At 47.9% G+C, this 19,300-nt stretch overlaps 1 protein-coding gene and 1 long non-coding RNA gene across 5 annotated transcripts in view; one reads left to right on the top strand and one right to left on the bottom strand.

The window, feature by feature from the left end:
* USP19 (ubiquitin specific peptidase 19) overlaps positions 1-6,563 on the bottom strand; it is a 103,958-nt gene extending 97,395 nt beyond the window's left edge. The window contains exon 1 of one of the 3 annotated variants that reach the window (XM_056524770.1): positions 6,341-6,563. The gene's annotated coding sequence lies outside the window, so the exon portion shown is untranslated. The remainder of the gene's footprint in view (positions 1-6,340) is intronic. The other 2 variants (XM_056524769.1, XM_056524771.1) reach the window with 2 other exon arrangements.
* Positions 6,564-6,691: 128 nt separating this feature from the next.
* LOC130275995 (uncharacterized) overlaps positions 6,692-19,300 on the top strand; it is a 58,689-nt gene continuing 46,080 nt past the window's right edge. The window contains exon 1 of one of the 2 annotated variants that reach the window (XR_008844978.1): positions 6,692-6,739. This is a non-coding gene — a long non-coding RNA (uncharacterized LOC130275995). Of the gene's footprint in view, positions 6,806-19,300 lie in introns of both variants that reach the window. The other variant, XR_008844979.1, reaches the window with a different exon arrangement.

The raw sequence follows: 19,300 nt of genomic DNA, 5'->3' as shown, positions 1-19,300 counted from the left end.
ATCCTATGGAAGCCAGTGAGTTGCCTAGCAACATCTAGAGGGCTACAGTTTGAGACCACTATACAGTGGTCTCTAAACTGTAGCCCTCCAGATGTTCAAAAACTACAACTCCCAGCATGCTCAGACAGCTGTTTGGGCATGCTGGGATTTGCAGTTTTGCAACAGCTGGAGGGCTACAGTTTAGAGATCACTGTGCAGTGGTCTCTAAACTGTGGCCCTCTAGATCTTGCAAAACTGCCAATCCCAGCATGCCCAAACAGCTGTCTCTGCATGCTGGGAGTTGTATTTGCGATCCCTCCAGCTGTTGCATAACGAGATCTCACAGCATGCCCTTCGGCGATCAGTACATGCTGGGAGTTGTACTTTTTCAACAGCTGGAGGCAGACTGGTTGGAAAATACTGAGTTAGGTAACAGAATCTAACTGAATGTTTTCCAACTAGTGTGCCTCCAGCTGTTGCAAAAGTACAACTCCCAGCATGCACGGTCTGTCAGTACATGCTGAGAGTTGTAGTTTTGAAACAGCTGGAGGTTTGTACAGGGTACATTCACATGGGCGGGTATACAGTAAGTTTCCTGCTTGAAGTTTGAGCTGTTGCACATTTTTCGCCACAGCGCAAACTCCTAGTGGGAAACTCACTGTAAACCCGCCAATGCAAATGTACCCTAAAAACCCTACACTACACTACTACATAATAAAGGGTAAAACACTACATATACACCCCTTACACTGCCCCCCCCCCCCCCCCCCCCAATAAAAAAGTATTGTATGGCAGTGTATCCAAAACAGAGCCTTCAGCTGTTGCAAAACAAAAACTACCAGCATTTCCAGACAGCCACTGACTGTCCAGGCATGCTGGGAGTTTAGCAACAGCTGGATGCACCTTGTTTGGGAATCACTGGCATAGAATACCCCTATGTCCACCCCTATGCAATCCCTAATTTAGCCCTCAAATGCGCATGGCGCTCTCTCATTCCGGAGCCCTGTGGTATTTTAAGGAAACAGTTTAGGGCCACAAATGGGGTATTTCCGTACTCGGGAGAAATTGAGTTACAAATTTTGGTTGGGCTTTTTCTCCTTTTACCCCTTAGGAAAAGAAAAGTTGGGGGCTACACCAGCCTGTTAGTGTAAAAAAATAAAAAAAAATTACACTAACATGCTGCTGTTGCCCCATACTTTTTATTTTCACAAGAGGTAAAAGGAAGAAAAGACCCCCAAAATTTGTAACACAATTTCTCCCGAGTATGGAAATACCCCATATGTGGGTGTAAAATGCTCTGCGGGAGCACAACAAGGCTCAGGAATGAGAGCGCACTACAATGTACATTTGAGGCCAAAATTGGTGGCTGATTTTACAGCGGTTCTGACAAACGCAAAAAAATAAATACCCACATGTGACCCCATTTTGGAAAACACACCCTTCACAGAATGTAACAAGGGGCATAGAGACCCTTAACACCCCACAGGTGTTTGACAAATTTTCGTTAAAGTTGGATGTGAAATAAAATGCTGGTGTTAGCCTAAATTTTTCATTTTCACAAGGGAAAATAGGAAAAAAAAAAAAAGCCCCCCAAAATTTGTAACCCCATTTCTTCTGAGTAAGAACATACCATGTGTGGATGTAAAGTGCTCTGCGGGTGCACTACAATACTCAGAAGAGAAGGAGCGCCATTGGGCTTTTGAAGAGAAATTTTGTTCGGAATTGAAGGCCACATGTGTTTACAAAGCCCCCATAGCGCCAGAACAATGGACCCCCCCCCCCCCCACACACACACACACACACACACACACACACACACACACGACCCCATTTTGGAAACTACACCCCTCAAGTAATCTAATAAGGGGTACAGTGAGCATTTACACCCCACAGGTGTCGGACAGATTTTTGGAACAGTGGTCAGTGAAAATGAAAAATTTTATTTTTCATTTGCACAGCCCACTGTTCCAAAGATCAGTCAAACGCCTGTGGGGTGTAAATACTCACTGCACCCCTTATTAAATTCTGTGAGGGGTTTAGTTCCCAAAGTGGGGTCACATGTGGGGGGGTCCACTGTTCTGGCACCACAGGGGGCTTTGTAAACGCACATGGCACCTGACTTCCATTCCAAACAAATGGTCTTTCCAAAGCTCAATGGCGCTCCTTCTCTTCTGAGCATTGTAGTGCACCAGCAGAGTACTTGACATCCACACATGGGGTATTTCCATACTCAGAAGAAGTGGGGTTACAGATTTTGGGGGTCATTTTCTCCTATTACCCTTTGTAAAAATGGGTAAAACCACCATTTTAGAGAAAAAAAAAAACCTCTCTTCATTTAGACATCCAAATTTTACGAAAAGTCATCAAGACCCACAGAGCACTTTATGTACACATGAGGTATTTCCTTAATCGAGAGAAATTGGGTTACAAAAACTGGGTCTACAAGAACATGGCAGTTAAAAAAAAATAAAGATTTTGAATTTTCTCCTTCACTTTTCTGCTATTCCTGTGAAACACCTAAAGGGTTAACACACTTACTGAATGTCATTTTGAATACTTTGAGGGGTGCAGTTTCTATAATGGGGTCATTTATGGGGCAATTCTAATATGTAGGCCCTTCAAATTCACTTCAAAAGTCAACTGGTCCCTGAACAATTTCGATTTTGAAACTTTTGTGAAAAATTGGAAAATTGCTGCTGAACTTCAAAGCCCTCTGATGTCTTCCAAAAGTAAAAACATAGAACCAAGAAAAGGGAAAAACCACTTGAAAACGGACCATATGTAAAATAAAATAAATGTTATTTAGGATAATTCCAAAACAGGAGGCTCCCTGGTTCCCACCTTTGTTTGTCCATGCTGTGTTTGTGTTTTATATGTTTTGGAATTATCCTAAATAAAATGTATTTTATTTTACATATGGTCCGTTTTCAAGTGGTTTTTCCCTTTTCTTGGTTCTATAGTTAGAGCGTTTACCACAGGACCCTATACATTTATGAGCACATCCCCTTTCCTTTTTGGTGGTTTGTTTCAAAAGTAAAAACATGTCAATTTTATGATTAAAACATAAAGTAGACATATTGTATATGTGAATCAATATAAAATTTATTTGGAATATTCATTTTCCTTACAAGCAGAGAGCTTCAACGTTAAAAAAAAAATATGCAAAATTTTCAATTTTTTCATCAAATTTTGGAATTTTTCACCAAGAAATGATGCAAGTATTGACAAAATTTTACCACTAACAAAGTACAATATGTCACGGAAAAAAAAATCTCGGAATCAGAAAGAAAAGTAAAAGGATCCTAGAGTTATTAATGCTTAAAGTGGCAGTGGTCAGATGTGCAAAAAATGGCCGAGTCCTACAGTGAAAATTGTCTGGGTCCTTAAAGGGGTGCCAGAAAGTTAAACAGATTTGTAAGTTACTTCTATTAAAACATCTTAATCCTTCTAGTACTTATTAGCTGCTGAATACTACAGAGGAAATTCTTTTCTTTTTGGAACACAGAGCTCTCTGCTGAATCATGACCACAGTGCTCTCTGACGACATCTCTGTCCATTTTAGGAACTGTCCAGAGCAGCATATGTTTGCTATGGGGATTTTCTTCTACTCTGGGCAGTTCTTAAAATGGACAGAGATGTCAGCAGACTTTTTTTTTTTTTAAATACATTTTTAAAGTAAGGGGTAGCATAGGCTTATAACCCCAGTAAAAATTTATCATATTCCTGTTGTGCACGTAACCCAACACCAAGCGCTCCCAGAAAACTATACAACTGGCCTGTACATAAAGAACAGCACCTTTGCCAGGATGTCAGGGCATATACCTGATTTTCACATCCTAGGAATTCCTATCGCCCGACACAAGCAGTTTTGGGCACCGAGCAGGTGAATTTGTCCGGCCCTTAGCCCGGCTTCGGGGAAGCAGGGCCGGACCTGACAAGTGCGGCGGCGATCTGCAGTCTGTATGGAGCGGGCTCCCGACTCCTGCCCGCTCCATACTCTGCAGCCTGTGTCCTCGGAAGCAGAGCAGGGGAGATGAGAAGCTGTGTATTTGTCTTCTCTCCCCTGTTCTGCAGACGTGCGGGGGAGATGAGGGGGCGTGGCTTCTTTCTCCCCGTGTAGACCTGCGTCCTCTGCCTTCACTCCCCCCAGCTGTAGCTTTGGAGAGCTGAGGGGAGGAGGCACGTCTGCACGGGGAGATGCATGCGGCGCTCTGCAGTATGTATGGAGCGGGCTCGAGATTCCTGCCCGCTCCATACTCTGCAGCCCCCGGCTGTTCTCAGTAGCCGGGGGCCGCCGCTAATAGCCAGCATAGCCGCGGCTGGCTATTAACCCTTTAGATCGCCGCTGTTAAAGCTGACAGCGGCGTCTAAAGGGACATGTGAATGCTCCCTGGTGGGCTAGTGGGGTGGATCGATCGCCCCCCCCCCCCCACTGCAGCGCGATCGTGGGGGGAGATCCACTATGGAGGTAGCCGGAGGGCTTACCTCTGTTCCCTGCTGTCCCGCTCTGTCATTGATAGAGCCTGGCTGGACCAGGCTCTATCAATGGATCACAGAGCACACAGATTAATAGAGTTCAATAGAATCTATTCATCTGTCTGAGGAATCTAATGATTCCTCCTATAAGTGTAATAAAGTGTTAAAAAAATATAAAAAGTTTTAATAAAAGTTTGAAAGACTCACATTAACCCAGTGGTCTTCAAACTGTGGCCCTCCAGATGTTACAAAACTACAATTCCCAGCATGCCAGGACAGCCGTTGGCTGTCCAGGCATGCTGGGAGTTGTAGTTTTGAAACATCTGGAGGGCCACAGTTTGAAGACCGCTGCATTAACCCCTTCCATGTTAAAAGTTCAAATCACCCCCTTTTCCTATATAAAAACATGTAAACATAATAAAAATAAACATATTTGGTATCGCTTCATGTGTAATTGTACAACCTATTAAAATATAACATTATGTATCCCGTACGGTAAATGTGAAAAAATACCAAACCACAGATTTGCAATTTTTATAATATCCCAGAAAAAAAAGTTAAAAAGCGATTAAAAAGTCAGATCAATACCAAAATGGTACCGATACAAAAAACAGATTATGGCGCAAAAAATTAGCCCTCATACAGCCTGGTATGTGGCAAAAAAATATAAAGCTACAGGGGTTAAAAAATGGCAATTAAAAAAATTAGAAAAAGTCCAGAATTAGTAAAACATGACGTAAACGATACAAATCAGGTATCGCTGTAATTAGGCGACCTAAAGTATGAAACTAACATGTTACCTCAACCACATGGTAAATGGCGCAGAAAAGAAAACCACCAAATCTGCTAAATTATCTTTAACTATTTCAATTTCACTTCCCTAAATATATATATATTTTTTGGTTCAGAGAATATGTTATTGAAAAATTAAAAGGTATCATTATAGTAGGTAGTTATGGCTATCATAGGGAGAGGGGGAAAAAGTTAGAGCGTAAAAGCGAAAATTGGCCGGACAAGTGGATCGTCATGATGGACAAATAGATTTTGCTCCATTTTAATCCCGTGGACAAGTAGTTTTTTATAAAAAAAAAAAAAAATTCCACACCCGAGATCCGTACGAAGTTCCATCTAAAAATAAGCTATAAAAAAAAGCAGTTACAAGATCCTATACGGCCATTAGAAAATCCCATTATAGTCTATGGGATTTTTCTAATAGCTGATTTAACCAGTTATAGCCAGTTATTAATAAATCTGAATTAATAAGTCTGAAAGGGGCCTTATACATAAAAGGGGTTATCCAATATTAGAAAGACATTGCAGATTCCTGTAAAAAAAACAGCGCCTCTCCTGTCCTCAGGTCATGTGTGGTATTACAGCTCAGCCAACGGAACTGAGCGGTAATATCAGGCACAAACTGAGCACGGGAGTGGCGCCGTTTCCTTCTAACCTTGGATAATTTTTACATGATACTATTAATATTTTATTTTAATAAATAAATAAAAAATACATGATATTATATTTTTATTCCTTTAATAATTAATAATAATAATAATAATAAATATAGTCTAACTTTACCATACCATATCAGCAGTCTAAAACCTATGCCTCTCCAGCGGCTGCAAAACTACAACTCCCAGCATGCCCGGACAGCCTTCGGCTGTCCGGGCATGCTGGGAGTTGTAGTTTTGCAGCCGCTGCAGAGCCACAGGTTGGAAATATTGCTGAACATGGGTGAGCAACTAGTGCACGGCTATACACAGCAGTATACAGATGTGTATATGACGTATTATACAATACTCGGTGATGTGACAGGACACACATAACAATACAGCAGCACACAATGGCCCCCTCCTCCACCTGGTCGCCGGTAGTCCCGCTGACTCACCCCGAGCCTTCTCCTCCAGTCTCTACAGCTGAGAGGCAGTCAGGCCGCAGGAGGCCTCTCCCAGTGACGAGGTCAGTGCCTGCCGCTCCGCCTGCCCGGGCTTGCTGTGGCACCACAGGCCGTAGCCGGGCCGCTTGTAGCCGTGCAGCGCCCACCTCCTCCACCTCCAGAGCCTGACAACCATCCACAGCCCCCGCCGCCCGTACTTCCTGAATCCGAACACAGTCCAAAACACGTGACCGGGCCTCTCCTGGGGTCATGTGACGCGGGCCAAGAAGGGGCGGAGTCTTTTGGGTTGAGTCACATGATCTTTTGTTTTTCTCTTCTTCAAAAAGGGCTGCGTGACGTCACTGATATGATCACGTGCTCCGCTTTGTAGAGCAGGAGAAGCGGGGACAGGTGGGAGAGGAGGAGGAGGGGGTGGATCTGCCCTTCAAGGGCTTCTCTTCTTTCATGTATTGTGAGGTGAAGCGTTCAGTCACATCCTAATATAAATGGCGTTTCCTTTGTCTCTCTTCTAGCTTCCAGTGAATAGGGGGAGTTTCTTGTTTCATATGAAGGAATGGAAACCCTTAGGCTCGGCTAGTGTTTCCAGGCCACTGTTCCTCCATTTGTTGAAAAAAAAAACTACAACTCCCAGCATGCCCCACCCTGATTGGGAAACACTGGGCCATTTGTGTCTACATTTCATTCTGTTCAGGCCGGGTTCACATTACGATTCGTGCCTTCCAGCAACATATATATCAATCTCCAAATGTGTACGTATCGGCCCCATCCAATTCAATAACCCAAACCTCACTGAACACACAGAGGTGCCGCTGGATAGCCCTTTGCGCATGCTGATCGGAGAATATGCTGCGTATTTCCCACTGCGCAGCAGATTTTGTGGTACCTGGGACCGTACCCTCATGGAGATATAGCATGCAGAAAAACCTATCCCCTATCCAAAGGACACCCTGCGATCTCCTGCATGGGAGCCGGACACGGAGCACGAAGTGGCAGCCGACATGTCCCACCATGTATCTCTATAGGGGCGCCGTTCAGTAATCTCCAGTTATACATAAATAGACAGATACATGGAGAGGGCGTATCGGGTGCCGCTCCGTGCGGAGTCGACGCGCTCTATTCCAGGGGAGAGAGAGCCGGGGTCCTGTGCAGAGATCATGGGGGGTCCCAGCGGTCTGTCCCCGCTCGATCTACAATTTTTCCCATATCCTGATATAACTCTTTAACCCCTTCCCTCCCCAGGGCATATGGGTACGTCCTGGGAAGGGGGGAGCAGCTACAGAGCGAGATTGTGACACCATCCCGCTCCGTACTGTGCGGACCCCAGCTGGAATTAACAGCCAGGGGCTGCAGCTATTAGCCTGCAGTGGCGAGGCTATTAACCCCTTAAGGACCAAGCGTTTTTCAGTTTTTGCACTTTGGTTTTTTCCTCCTTCCATTTTAAAATTCATAACTCTTTTAATTTTGCACCTAAAAATCCATATGATGGCTTTTTTTAATTTTTTTTTGCGCCACCAATTCTACTTTGTAATTACATCAGTAATTTTACCTAAAAATCTACAGCAAAACAGAAAAAAAAATCATTGTGCAACAAAATTGAAGAAAAAACACCATTTTGTAAATTTTGGGGGCTTCCGTTTCTACGCAGTACATATTTCGGTAAAAAATTACACCTTATCTTTATTCTGTAGGTCCATACGATTAAAATGATGCCCTACTTATATAGGTTTGATTTTGTCGCACTTCTGGAAAAAATCATAACTACATGCTGTTACGCCGAGCGCTCCGGGTCCCCGCTCCTCCCCGGAGCGCTCGCTACACTCTCTCCGCTGCAGCGCTCCGGTCAGATCCACTGACCCGGGGCGCTGCGATTCTGCCTCCAGCCGGGATGCGATTCGCGATGCGGGTAGCGCCCGCTCGCGATGCGCACCCCGGCTCCCGTACCTGACTCGCTCTCCCTCGGTCCTGTCCCGGCGCGCGCGGCCCCGCTCCCTAGGGCGCGCGCGCGCCGGGTCTTTGCTATTTAAAGGGCCACTGCGCCGCTGATTGGCGCAGTGATTCCAATCAGTGTCTTCACCTGTGCACTTCCCTATATCACCTCACTTCCCCTGCACTTCCCTGCCGGATCTTGTTGCCATTGTGCCAGTGAAAGCGTTCCTTGTGTGTTCCTAGCCTGTGTTCCAGACCTCCTGCCGTTGCCCCTGACTACGATCCTTGCTGCCTGCCCCGACCTTCTGCTACGTCCGACCTTGCTTCTGTCTACTCCCTTGTACCGCGCCTATCTTCAGCAGCCAGAGAGGTGAGCCGTTGCTAGTGGATACGACCTGGTCACTACCGCCGCAGCAAGACCATCCCGCTTTGCGGCGGGCTCTGGTGAAAACCAGTACTGACTTAGAACCGATCCACTAGCACGGTCCACGCCAATCCCTCTCTGGCACAGAGGATCCACTACCTGCCAGCCGGCATCGTGACAGTAGATCCGGCCATGGATCCCGCTGAAGTTCCTCTGCCAGTTGCCGCTGACCTCACCACGGTGGTCGCCCAGCAGTCACAACAGATAGCGCAACAAGGCCAACAGCTGTCTCAACTGACCGTTATGCTACAACAGTTTCTACCACAGCTTCAGCAGTCATCTCCTCCGCCAGCTCCTGCACCTCCTCCGCAGCGAGTGGCCGCTCCTGGGCTACGCCTATCCTTGCCGGATAAATTTGATGGGGACTCTAAGTTTTGCCGTGGCTTTCTTTCCCAATGTTCCCTGCATCTGGAGATGATGTCGGACCTGTTTCCCACTGAAAGGTCTAAGGTGGCTTTCGTAGTCAGCCTTCTGTCCGGAAAAGCCCTGTCATGGGCCACACCGCTCTGGGACCGCAATGACCCCGTCACTGCCTCTGTACACTCCTTCTTCTCGGAAATCCGAAGTGTCTTTGAGGAACCTGCCCGAGCCTCTTCTGCTGAGACTGCCCTGTTGAACCTGGTCCAGGGTAATTCTTCCGTTGGCGAGTATGCTGTACAATTCCGTACTCTTGCTTCAGAATTATCCTGGAATAATGAGGCCCTCTGCGCGACCTTTAAAAAAGGCCTATCCAGCAACATTAAAGATGTTCTGGCCGCACGAGAAATTCCTGCTAATCTACATGAACTTATTCACCTAGCCACTCGCATTGACATGCGTTTTTCCGAAAGGCGTCAGGAGCTCCGCCAAGATATGGACTCTGTTCGCACGAGGCGTTTCTTCTCCTCGGCTCCTCTCTCCTCTGGTCCCCTGCAATCTGTTCCTGTGCCTCCCGCCGTGGAGGCTATGCAGGTCGACCGGTCTCGCCTGACACCTCAAGAGAGGACACGACGCCGCATGGAGAACCTCTGCCTGTACTGTGCTAGTACCGAACACTTCCTGAGGGATTGTCCTATCCGTCCTCCCCGCCTGGAAAGACGTCCGCTGACTCCGCACAAAGGTGAGACAGTCCTTGATGTCTACTCTGCTTCTCCACGTCTTACTGTGCCTGTGCGGATGTCTGCCTCTGCCTTCTCCTTCTCTACTGTGGCCTTCTTGGACTCTGGATCTGCAGGAAATTTTATTTTGGCCTCTCTCGTCAACAAGTTCAACATCCCAGTGACCAGTCTCGCCAGACCCCTTTACATCAATTGTGTAAACAATGAAAGATTGGACTGTACCATACGCTTCCGCACGGAGCCCCTTCTAATGAGCATCGGATCTCATCACGAGAGGATTGAACTTTTGGTCCTCCCCAATTGCACCTCGGAAATTCTCCTTGGACTTCCCTGGCTTCAACTTCATTCCCCAACCCTGGATTGGTCCACTGGGGAGATCAAGAGTTGGGGGCCCTCTTGTTCCAAGGACTGTCTAAGACCGGTTCCCAGTAACCCTTGCCGTGACTCTGTGGTTCCCTCAGTAACCGGTCTCCCTAAGGCCTATATGGACTTCGCGGATGTTTTCTGCAAAAAACAAGCTGAGACTCTACCTCCTCACAGGCCTTATGATTGCCCTATCGACCTCCTCCCGGGCACTACTCCACCCCGGGGCAGAATTTATCCTCTCTCTGCCCCAGAGACTCTTGCCATGTCTGAGTATGTCCAGGAAAATTTAAAAAAGGGCTTTATCCGTAAATCCTCCTCTCCTGCCGGAGCCGGATTTTTCTTTGTGTCCAAAAAAGATGGCTCCCTACGTCCTTGCATTGACTACCGCGGTCTTAATAAAATCACGGTTAAGAACCGCTACCCCCTACCCCTCATCTCTGAACTCTTTGATCGCCTCCAAGGTGCCCACATCTTTACTAAATTGGACTTAAGAGGCGCCTATAACCTCATCCGCATCAGAGAGGGGGATGAGTGGAAAACGGCGTTTAACACCAGAGATGGACACTTTGAGTATTTGGTCATGCCCTTTGGCCTGTGCAACGCCCCTGCTGTCTTCCAAGACTTTGTTAATGAAATTTTTCGTGATCTGTTATACTCCTGTGTTGTTGTATATCTGGACGATATCCTAATTTTTTCTGCCAATCTAGAAGAACACCGCCAGCATGTCCGTATGGTTCTTCAGAGACTTCGTGACAATCAACTCTATGCCAAAATTGAGAAATGTCTGTTTGAATGCCAATCTCTTCCTTTTCTAGGATATTTGGTCTCTGGCCAGGGACTACAAATGGATCCAGACAAACTCTCTGCCGTCTTAGATTGGCCACGCCCCTCCGGACTCCGTGCTATCCAACGCTTTTTGGGGTTCGCCAATTATTACAGGCAATTTATTCCACATTTTTCTACCGTTGTGGCTCCTATCGTGGCTTTAACAAAAAAAAATGCCAATCCCAAGTCTTGGCCTCCTCAAGCGGAAGACGCCTTTAAACGACTCAAGTCTGCCTTTTCTTCGGCTCCCGTGCTCTCCAGACCTGACCCTTCCAAACCCTTCCTATTGGAGGTTGATGCCTCCTCAGTGGGAGCTGGAGCTGTTCTTTTACAAAAAAATTCTTCCGGGCATGCTGTCACTTGTGGTTTTTTTTCTAGGACCTTCTCTCCGGCAGAGAGGAACTACTCCATCGGGGATCGAGAGCTTCTAGCCATTAAATTAGCACTTGAGGAATGGAGGCATCTGCTGGAGGGATCAAGATTTCCAGTTATTATTTACACCGACCACAAGAACCTCTCCTACCTCCAGTCTGCCCAACGGCTGAATCCTCGCCAGGCCCGGTGGTCTCTGTTCTTTGCCCGATTTAATTTTGAGATTCACTTTCGTCCTGCCGATAAGAACATTAGGGCCGATGCTCTCTCTCGTTCCTCGGATGCCTCAGAAGTTGAACTCTCTCCGCAACACATCATTCCACCTGACTGCCTGATCTCCACTTCTCCAGCCTCCATCAGGCAAACTCCTCCAGGAAAGACCTTTGTTTCTCCACGCCAACGCCTCGGAATCCTCAAATGGGGTCACTCCTCCCATCTCGCTGGTCATGTGGGCATCAAGAAATCTGTGCAACTCATCTCCCGCTTCTATTGGTGGCCGACTCTGGAGACGGATGTTGTGGACTTTGTGCGAGCCTGCACTATCTGTGCCCGGGATAAGACTCCTCGCCAGAAGCCCGCTGGTTTTCTTCATCCCCTGCCTGTCCCCGAACAGCCTTGGTCTCTGATTGGTATGGATTTTATTACTGATTTACCCCCTTCCCGTGGCAACACTGTTATTTGGGTGGTCGTTGATCGATTCTCCAAAATGGCACATTTCATCCCTCTTCCTGGTCTTCCTTCAGCGCCTCAGTTGGCTAAACAATTTTTTGTACACATTTTTCGTCTTCACGGGTTGCCTACGCAGATCGTCTCGGATAGAGGCGTCCAATTCGTGTCTAAATTCTGGAGGGCTCTCTGTAAACAACTCAAAATTAAATTAAATTTTTCTTCTGCATATCATCCCCAGTCCAATGGACAAGTAGAAAGAATTAACCAAGTCTTGGGTGATTATTTGCGACATTTTGTTTCCTCCCGCCAGGATGACTGGGCAGATCTCCTTCCATGGGCCGAATTCTCGTATAACTTCAGAGTCTCTGAATCTTCCTCCAAATCCCCATTTTTTGTGGTGTACGGCCGTCACCCTCTTCCCCCCCCCTCCCTACCCCCTTGCCCTCTGGTCTGCCCGCTGTGGATGAAATTTCTCGTGACCTTTCCATTATATGGAGAGAGACCCAAAATTCTCTCTTACAGGCTTCATCACGCATGAAGAAGTTCGCGGATAAGAAAAGAAGAGCTCCTCCCGTTTTTTCCCCTGGAGACAAGGTATGGCTCTCCGCTAAATATGTCCGCTTCCGTGTCCCTAGCTACAAGTTGGGACCACGCTATCTTGGTCCTTTCAAAATCTTGTGTCAAATTAATCCTGTCTCTTACAAACTTCTTCTTCCTCCTTCTCTTCGTATCCCTAATGCCTTTCACGTCTCTCTTCTTAAACCACTCATCCTCAACCGTTTTTCTCCCAAATCTGTTCCTCCCACTCCTGTTTCCGGCTCCTCGGACATCTTCTCTGTCAAAGAGATCTTAGCCTCTAAAAAGGTCAGAGGGAAAACTTTTTTTTTAGTGGACTGGGAGGGTTGTGGTCCTGAAGAGAGATCCTGGGAACCTGAGGACAACATCCTAGATAAAAGTCTGCTCCTCAGGTTCTCAGGCCCTAAGAAGAGGGGGAGACCCAAGGGGGGGGGTACTGTTACGCCGAGCGCTCCGGGTCCCCGCTCCTCCCCGGAGCGCTCGCTACACTCTCTCCGCTGCAGCGCTCCGGTCAGATCCACTGACCCGGGGCGCTGCGATTCTGCCTCCAGCCGGGATGCGATTCGCAATGCGGGTAGCGCCCGCTCGCGATGCGCACCCCGGCTCCCGTACCTGACTCGCTCTCCCTCGGTCCTGTCCCGGCGCGCGCGGCCCCGCTCCCTAGGGCGCGCGCGCGCCGGGTCTTTGCGATTTAAAGGGCCACTGCGCCGCTGATTGGCGCAGTGATTCCAATCAGTGTCTTCACCTGTGCACTTCCCTATATCACCTCACTTCCCCTGCACTTCCCTGCCGGATCTTGTTGCCATTGTGCCAGTGAAAGCGTTCCTTGTGTGTTCCTAGCCTGTGTTCCAGACCTCCTGCCGTTGCCCCTGACTACGATCCTTGCTGCCTGCCCCGACCTTCTGCTACGTCCGACCTTGCTTCTGCCTACTCCCTTGTACCGCGCCTATCTTCAGCAGCCAGAGAGGTGAGCCGTTGCTAGTGGATACGACCTGGTCACTACCGCCGCAGCAAGACCATCCCGCTTTGCGGCGGGCTCTGGTGAAAACCAGTACTGACTTAGAACCGATCCACTAGCACGGTCCACGCCAATCCCTCTCTGGCACAGAGGATCCACTACCTGCCAGCCGGCATCGTGACACATGCAGGAAAATTTATACAGTGGTCCCTCAACATACGATGGTAATTCGTTTGTTGAAACCATCGTATGTTGAGGGATCCGTGCAATGTTAAATATAGGAAGTTATACTCACCTGTCCCCGCCGCTCCGGACCGTCACCGCTGCTATGGATGTCGCCGTCCATTGCTGTCGCCGCGTCCCTGTGGTGTCCCCGCCACTCCAGACCGTCTCCGCTGCCTGGGATCATCATTCCTTATTGCCGTCATCACGTAGCTACGCATGCCGCTCCTATTGGATGACGGGACGGCGTGCGAGGCCATCGTATGTTGAAATTATCGTATGTCGGGGCCATCGTAGGTCGGGGGGTTACTGTACTTTTAAAATTGTCATCTTCTGACCCCTCATTTTTTGCGCCGTGATCTGAAGTTTTTATCAGTACCATTTTCTTTTAATCAGACTTTTTGATGGCTTTTTATTCATTTTTTTTATGGTATAAAAAGTGACCAAAAATACGTTACTTTGGACTTTGGAATTTTTTTGTGCGTACACCATTGATTGTGCGGTTTCATTAACAATATATTTTTACGATTCTGGCATTAAAGCATGCAGTGATACCACATATGTTAGTTTTTTTTTTTATTCACACACTTTTTTTTAAATGGGAAAAGGGGGGTGATTCTGATTTTTATTAGGGAAGGGGTTAAATCACATTTATTAACTTTTTTTTTAACTTAGGACAGCATTGATCAGTGTTAGGAATCGAAAGATTCCATGTAATAGTTTAAATATATATTTTTTAAATATCAAGAAAAACAACGTGATGAATGTGTATAACCCCTCCCCCTAATACAAGTTTGAATCACCCCCCTTTTCCCACTTTATAAGTAAAATTATGTAAAAAAAATTAATAAATAAACATGTATTATCGCTGCATGTGTAAATGTCTGAATTATTAAAATACAATATTAGTTAAACGCGCGGTCAATGGCATAAATGGAAGAAAATGCCGAAGTACAGAATTGTGCATTTTTGGTCACTTCATAAAGCAGAAAAAAATCATAAAAAGTGGTCAAAAAGTCCATTAAAAACAAAAATGTTACAGTTAAAAACTACAGATCACAGTGCAAATAATAAGCCCTCATATATGTCACGATGCCGGCTGGCAGGTAGTGGATCCTCTGTGCCAGAGAGGGATTGGCGTGGACCGTGCTAGTGGACCGGTTCTAAGCCACTACTGGTCTTCACCAGAGCCCGCCGCAAAGCGGGATGGTCTTGCTGCGGCGGTAGTGACCAGGTCGTATCCACTAGCAACGGCTCACCTCTCTGGCTGCTGAAGATAGGCGCGGTACAAGGGAGTAGGCAGAAGCAAGGTCGGACGTAGCAGAAGGTCGGGGCAGGCAGCAAGGATCGTAGTCAGGGGCAACGGCAGAAGGTCTGGAAACACAGGCAAGGAACACACAAGGAACGCTTTCACTGGCACTAAGGCAACAAGATCCGGCAAGGGAGTGCAAGGGAAGTGAGGTAATATAGGGAAGTGCACAGGTGATTACCCTAATTGGAACCACTGCGCCAATCAGCGGCGCAGTGGCCCTTTAAATCGCAGAGACCCGGCGCGCGCGCGCCCTAGGGAGCGGGGCCGCGCGCGCCGGGACAGAACAGACGGGGAGCGAGTCAGGTAGGGGAGCCGGGGTGCGCATCGCGAGCGGGCGCTACCCGCATCGCGAATCGCATCCCGGCTGGCAGCGGGATCGCAGCGCCCCGGGTCAGAGGACGTGACCGGAGCGCTGCAGCGGAGAGAGTGAAGCGAGCGCTCCGGGGAGGAGCGGGGACCCGGAGCGCTCGGCGTAACAGTACCCCCCCCCTTGGGTCTCCCCCTCTTCTTGGAGCCTGAGAACCTGAGGAGCAGACTTTTGTCAAGGATGTTGTCCTCAGGTTCCCAGGATCTCTCTTCAGGACCACAACCCTCCCAGTCTACTAAAAAAAAATTTTTCCCTCTGACCTTTTTGGCAGCCAAAATTTCCTTGACCGAGAAGACGTCCGAGGAGCCGGAAACAGGAGTGGGAGGAACAGATTTGGGAGAAAAACGGTTGAGGATGAGTGGTTTGAGAAGAGAGACGTGAAAGGCATTAGGGATACGAAGAGAAGGAGGAAGAAGAAGTTTATAAGAGACAGGATTAATTTGACACAAAATTTTGAAAGGACCAAGATAGCGTGGTCCCAACTTGTAGCTAGGGACACGGAAGCGGACATATTTAGCGGAGAGCCATACCTTGTCTCCAGGGGAAAAAACGGGGGGAGCTCTTCTTTTCTTATCCGCGAACCTCTTCATGCGTGAAGAAGCCTGTAAGAGAGAATTTTGGGTCTCTCTCCATATAATGGAAAGGTCACGAGAAATTTCATCCACAGCGGGCAGACCAGAGGGCAAGGGGGTAGGGAGGGGGGGAAGAGGGTGACGGCCGTACACCACGAAAAATGGGGATTTGGAGGAAGATTCAGAGACCCTGAAGTTATACGAGAATTCGGCCCATGGAAGGAGATCTGCCCAGTCATCCTGGCGGGAGGAAACAAAATGTCGCAAATAATCACCCAAGATCTGGTTAATTCTTTCTACTTGTCCATTGGACTGGGGATGATATGCAGAGGAAAAATTTAATTTAATCTTGAGTTGTTTACAGAGAGCCCTCCAGAATTTAGACACGAATTGGACCCCTCTATCCGAGACAATCTGCGTAGGCAACCCGTGAAGACGAAAAATGTGTACAAAAAATTGTTTAGCCAACTGAGGCGCAGAAGGAAGACCAGGAAGAGGGATGAAATGTGCCATTTTGGAGAATCGATCAACGACCACCCAAATAACAGTGTTGCCACGGGAAGGGGGTAAATCAGTAATAAAATCCATACCAATCAGAGACCAAGGCTGTTCGGGGACAGGCAGAGGATGAAGAAAACCAGCGGGCTTCTGGCGAGGAGTCTTATCCCGGGCACAGATAGTGCAGGCTCGCACAAAGTCCCCAACATCCGTCTCCAGAGTCGGCCACCAATAGAAGCGGGAGATGAGTTGCACAGATTTCTTGATGCCCGCATGACCTGCGAGATGGGAGGAGTGACCCCATTTGAGGATTCCGAGGCGTTGGCGTGGAGAAACAAAGGTCTTTCCTGGAGGAGTCTGCCTGATGGAGGCAGGAGAAGTGGAGATCAGGCAGTCAGGTGGAATGATGTGTTGCGGAGGGAGATCAACTTCTGAGGCATCCGAGGAACGAGAGAGAGCATCGGCCCTAATGTTCTTATTGGCAGGACGAAAGTGAATCTCAAAATTAAATCGGGCAAAGAACAGAGACCACCGGGCCTGGCGAGGATTCAGCCGTTGGGCAGACTGGAGGTAGGAGAGGTTCTTGTGGTCGGTGTAGATAATAACAGGAAATCTTGATCCCTCCAGCAGATGCCTCCATTCCTCAAGTGCTAATTTAATGGCTAGAAGCTCTCGATCCCCGATGGAGTAGTTCCTCTCCGCTGGAGAGAAGGTCCTAGAGAAAAAACCACAAGTGACAGCATGCCCGGAAGAATTTTTTTGTAGAAGAACAGCTCCAGCTCCCACTGAGGAGGCATCAACCTCCAATAGGAAGGGTTTGGAAGGGTCAGGTCTGGAGAGCACGGGAGCCGAAGAAAAGGCAGACTTGAGTCGTTTAAAGGCGTCTTCTGCTTGAGGAGGCCAGGACTTGGGATCAGCATTTTTTTTGGTTAAAGCCACGATAGGAGCCACAATGGTAGAAAAATGTGGAATAAATTGCCTGTAATAATTGGCGAACCCCAAATAGCGTTGGATAGCACGGAGTCCGGAGGGGCGTGGCCAATCTAAGACGGCAGAGAGTTTGTCTGGATCCATCTGTAGTCCCTGGCCAGAGACCAAATATCCTAGAAAAGGAAGAGATTGGCATTCAAACAGACATTTCTCAATTTTGGCATAGAGTTGGTTGTCACGAAGTCTCTGAAGAACCATACGGACATGCTGGCGGTGTTCTTCTAGATTGGCAGAAAAAATTAGGATATCGTCCAGATATACAACAACACAGGAGTATAACAGATCACGAAAAATTTCATTGACAAAGTCTTGGAAGACGGCAGGGGCATTGCACAGTCCAAAGGGCATGACCAGATACTCAAAGTGTCCATCTCTGGTGTTAAATGCCGTTTTCCACTCGTCCCCCTCTCTGATGCGGATGAGGTTATAGGCGCCTCTTAAGTCCAATTTAGTGAAGATGTGGGCACCTTGGAGGCGATCAAAGAGTTCAGAGATGAGGGGTAAGGGGTAGCGGTTCTTAACCGTGATTTTATTAAGACCGCGGTAGTCAATGCAAGGACGTAGGGAGCCATCTTTTTTGGACACAAAGAAAAATCCGGCTCCGGCAGGAGAGGAGGATTTACGGATAAATCCCTTTTTTAGATTCTCCTGGACGTATTCGGACATGGCAAGAGTCTCTGGGGCAGAGAGAGGATAAATTCTGCCCCGGGGTGGAGTAGTACCCGGGAGGAGGTCGATAGGGTAATCATAAGGCCTGTGAGGAGGTAGAGTCTCAGCTTGTTTTTTGCAGAAAACATCCGCGAAGTCCATATAGGCCTTAGGGAGACCGGTTACTGGAGGAACCACAGAGTTACGGCAAGGGTTACTGGGAACCGGTTTTAGACAGTTCTTGGAACAAGAGGACCCCCAACTCTTGATCTCCCCAGTGGACCAATCCAGGGTTGGGGAATGAAGTTGAAGCCAGGGAAGTCCAAGGAGAATTTCTGAGGTGCAATTGGGGAGGACCAAAAGTTCAATCCTCTCATGATGAGATCCGATGCTCATAAGAAGGGGCTCCGTGCGGAAACGTATGGTACAGTCCAATCTTTCATTATTTACACAATTGATGTAGAGGGGTCTGGCGAGACTGGTCACCGGGATGTTGAACCTGTTGACGAAAGAGGCCAAAATAAAATTTCCTGCAGATCCAGAGTCCAAGAAGGCCACAGCAGGGAAGGAGAAGGCAGAGGCAGACATCCGCACAGGCACTGTAAGACGTGGAGAAGCAGAGTAGACATCAAGGACTGTCTCACCTTTGTGCGGAGTCAGCGTACGTCTTTCCAGGCGGGGAGGACGGATAGGACAATCCCTCAGGAAGTGTTCGGTACTAGCACAGTACAGGCAGAGGTTCTCCATACGGCGTCGTGTCCTCTCTTGAGGTGTCAGGCGAGACCGGTCGACCTGCATAGCCTCCACGGCGGAAGGCACAAGAACAGATTGCAGGGGACCAGAGGAGAGAGGAGCCGAGGAGGAGAAACGCCTCGTGCGAACAGAGTCCATATCTTGGCGGAGTTCCTGACGCCTTTCGGAAAAACGCATGTCAATGCGAGTGGCTAGGTGAATAAGTTCATGTAGATTAGCAGGAATTTCTCGTGCGGCCAGAACATCTTTAATGTTGCTGGATAGGCCTTTTTTGAAGGTCGCGCAGAGGGCCTCATTATTCCAGGACAATTCTGAAGCAAGAGTACGGAATTGTACGGCATACTCGCCAACGGAAGAATTACCCTGGACCAGGTTC

This window comes from Hyla sarda, chromosome 6 (assembly GCF_029499605.1).
Source record: "Hyla sarda isolate aHylSar1 chromosome 6, aHylSar1.hap1, whole genome shotgun sequence".
Taxonomy (NCBI): domain Eukaryota; kingdom Metazoa; phylum Chordata; class Amphibia; order Anura; family Hylidae; genus Hyla; species Hyla sarda.
The sequence above is the reverse complement of the archived record's forward strand: the minus strand, read 5'-3'. Positions and strand labels throughout refer to the sequence as shown.